Source organism: Equus quagga, chromosome 12, assembly GCF_021613505.1.
Source record: "Equus quagga isolate Etosha38 chromosome 12, UCLA_HA_Equagga_1.0, whole genome shotgun sequence".
Classification (NCBI taxonomy): Eukaryota; Metazoa; Chordata; class Mammalia; order Perissodactyla; family Equidae; genus Equus; species Equus quagga.
In genome coordinates, this window is record NC_060278.1 from 49,679,761 (window position 1) to 49,683,918 (window position 4,158).

Below are 4,158 nucleotides of genomic sequence, written 5' to 3' on the forward strand. Positions count from 1 at the left end.
TGCTGATCAGCACCTGTAGATGAGGTAACTCTATGATATCATGGAGAGAATCATGGGAAAGGAGCAGGAGGACAATTTCCCACAGATCCCACTGTGCTATTAATCAACTTGAACCAATTAACGTTTATGGAATAATCCACTCAACAACATAATATATAGTATTTTCAAGTTCCACATGGAACATTTACCTAATAGACTTTTTGTAGGCCATAAAACAAGTCTCAAGAAAAGCAAAAAGAATCAATATATACAAAGTATATCCTTTGACCATAATCAAATTAAATTAGAAATTGACAATGAAAAGATATACGAATATTCTCAAAATACATGTGTTGGGATTTTTTAATTTATTTTTTCTAATTTTATCCTGAAAGCACACACAGGAGGTGTTCTATATCAGAGACAGATTTCTTATTAATTACCTACAGTAAGCAATAAGTTCATCAGCCTCCCCATGCCTCATATGTCTTGAGCAACTCAATGAAACCCAGGTCAAATGTCCTTCATGACTAGCCAGACACTCTACAGGTAAGGGATGAAGACAAATAATTTTTTTCCATTTACATGCAGGAGAAAAGCAGCTGACATTCCTTCCATAAAAGAAGGGAAAAAAAGGTTTTTCTGTATTGATATGGAATGGAAATATGCCTTTCCAAGGGCCGTATAAACCCTTGGTGTCTGTGGCTTTTATAACTTACAGATGTCTCCAAGTTCCTGGACCTAGTTCCTCCTTGAAATATTAATACCTAGAAAGATGACACTCTCATATCCAGAGCTAACCTGTGTGTCTATCAAGAATGTAACCATGGGGCTGGCCCCATTGCTGAGTGGTTAAGTTCACACGTTCTGCTTTGGCGGCCCCAAGTTCACCAGTTCAAATCCTGGTTGTGGACCTAAGCACTGCTTGGCAAGCCATGCTGTGGCAGGCGTCCCACATATAAAGTGGAGGAAGATGGGCACGGATGTTAGCTCAGGGCCAGTCTTTCTCAGCAAAAAAGAGAAGGATTGGTGGCAGATGTTAGCTCAGGGCTAATCTTCCTCAAAAAAAAAAGTCAAATTTATACCTTTGTTAGGTGCAGTTTATTATACATAGCTCAACAAAGCTATTTCCAAAAATATTTCAATAGGTTAGAAAATATCTGGACTACTTTCTATGAAATTTAACTAAAATTGATGGAAAGTGGTTTGCAAGTGAAAAGGAACATGAGTGAGGGGTATGTATTTAGATGAATGAAAGGTGTATACCAATAGAAAAAAAAAATTAAGAATCTTAAACTGTAGGGCCAGCCCTGATGGCCTAGAGGTTAAGTTCAGTGCACTCTGCTTCCACAGCTCGGGTTCAGTTCCTGGGCATGGACCTACACCACTCATCTGTCAGTGGCCATGCTGTGGTGGCAGCTCACATACAAAAAGAGTAAGACTGGCAACAGATATTAGCTCAGGGCGAAACTTCCTCAGGAAAAACAAAGAAGAAGAATGTTAGATTGTAATCTGTAGGAATAGAATAGTAAGAAGAGAAATACCGTGAAAGATGATACCCAGAGCAATATTGGAATTAGCTTGGAACAGGAGGATAGAAACCAATTCCTGAAAATGTTTGAATGGTAGGAGAATGATGTTTCTAAAACAAAAGTTTTTCAGGATGCTCAGGGGTGCTAAAACACAAATTAAGTTCTGACATACACTTTTTTGTGACATCTCTTTTTCTTATGGCCCCTGTTAGATTAGATTATATTGCTTATTAGATTGCACATGAACAAACAAGCCAAAAATATACAACAGTCCAAATAAATTTTGTTTTATCTTTTCGTTTCTGTATTCAGTCCATGGTGCCTTAAACATAGATGATGCTAAAAAAAATTTTGCAATTAATTATTTGGGCTCAAATTGAGCCATCATTTTCATAATGATCACCAGAAAAAAATGACTACGTTCTAGAAAAACATAACCTAGAAATTAATTTGCAGCATTTATTTCTAGCTTTATCATCTTTTTAAAAAAATCACATAAGATGAATCTTTTGACTATTTTTTGGCTTCTCATCAACAGTACATGAAGGCAAATTTAATTTTTTAAAATGCTTTTTCTATTTTCTGTCTGAGACAAAAATGAGGTTACATGTTACCAAAGATTGTTCTTTTCATTTTCCAAAACACAATTTAATTCAATCCACCTTCCTGGAGGGATATAAGATTCCTCTACCCTTCTAGAAGTAAGTACCAAGTTAGATACAATGTAAAAAAGATACTTAAGTTATTTCTATGAAGAGAGATCTTTAGAAATTGCAAATATCTGAAGATCAGGAAAAATACTTTGAAAAAATTTATGAATTCATTACTCCAGAAGTTTACCCAAAGATGATCCAGAAGTTGGAAATATGTTTAATCCAATATTTACGAAAATTTAGTAATCATCAAAACCTTTGTAACAATACAGATATACATACCAGTACATTTATATCATGAAAAAATCTATTTTCCATTACATTTCACATCATTTAGGAATATTCAACAACAACAACAACAAAATAACAAAAGAAAGCAAAAGATGTTATCTTACCTCTTACGATAAACTCCTTTTTATGTTTGCTATATCATATTATTCTAGCACAAATAAATACTCTCTTTTCTGAAATATCAAAGACATTATCACTCACTTTTTCAAGCATCACTTATTGCACATTTGTTAACTGCTATGCTTTGTTCTGGATCTGGGGATACAAAAGAGAAAATGAGATAAAATTCCTGCCTGAAGGGGTACAATATGACATATCCATTATTGACCCACGTACACATTCATGTAGTATTATTGTTTTATATTATTTTACATACATATGCAGTTATATTATAGTTAGTTATATATAGTCATACTTATATATCTATATGCATAAGTATGTACATGTATATGTGTGAATATATATCTTTTATTTATTAGTGTGTATATATTTTGTGTGTGTATCTATACATATATCTTATTTATAAGTGTATTTCAAGGTGCCTAAAGATAAAAAGTATTCATTAAAGTTTATTCTTCTTCACTGCCCCTGTTCCAGTAGAAATATATAAATATTATACATATTTCTAAGTGGTGCAATTTATAAATCCATATCATGAAATTTTCTTTATATGGCATCATAATATAACATATAAGAGCTTGGTTTAACCACCACGGTCAGAGAGGTGTGGTCTGATGATTTCCCCTTTGACTCAGCTTGGTGATGCTAAGCACTCAGGATAAAGGGTGAGAGTGAGATGTTGGCAGTGCTCCCGTTGGGGACATTGGTGGTGGGAGAGTGGGACTACTGTATTATCCCCAACTGTTTAACGGGGATGAGAGACGCTTAAGTGTAACAAAAGCAACCCCCCCAAATCAATAGGGGATGCCTACCATCTACACTCAGATGAGTTAAAAAAACAATTTTTAATATGTTTGACCCCTGAGTTGGTGGTTTGTTTTAACTCACTGTTTTACAAGTCAAACTATTGTTTGACTCAAGTCAACCCTCCTAAATGTTTTTAAATGTTACCTATAGTTTAGTGCTTAATAGTAGGATTTCATCATTATGTATAGAAATTTATAATAGCAACTAAAAAATTCCTGTTTAGAAGACTATCCAAGGTCCTACATATTGGCATTTATTTCTCTCTTTTTTGGCCCAGATACTGCTTAATCTTTTAGACAGTCTTTCAAATATTTATTGAATATTTACTATGTTCTGGGTATAGTGCTAGGCACTGCAAATATAAAGTTAAGGACACATGGTCCTTTAGTCTTGGAGTTTACAATGTAATAAGAAAGAAATATTATAGAAACGAAAAAAGGAATGGGTAAATTTATATGGTGCTAACCCTCAAGAGGTATATGGTTAGCTTACTTTATAAGAAAACATGTTTAAGAGGTTAAGCAACTTGGTCAGGATCATGAAGTCAGAATGTGGGAGAGCCAGGATTAAACCAAAGTATGATTTACACCAAAGTCACGGTCATGAAAAAAAGGAAAATTACTTGTGAAATAGCAGAGGAGCCTCACAAATATAGTGACTGTCCTGTGTGTCTGAAGAGTAATGCTTAATAAATCACTGTTTTATCTCTTCCTTCTCATTGCCTCAATACTAATTGCCTTTAACCAAGAACATTCAAGGAAAGAGTGGAATTAACC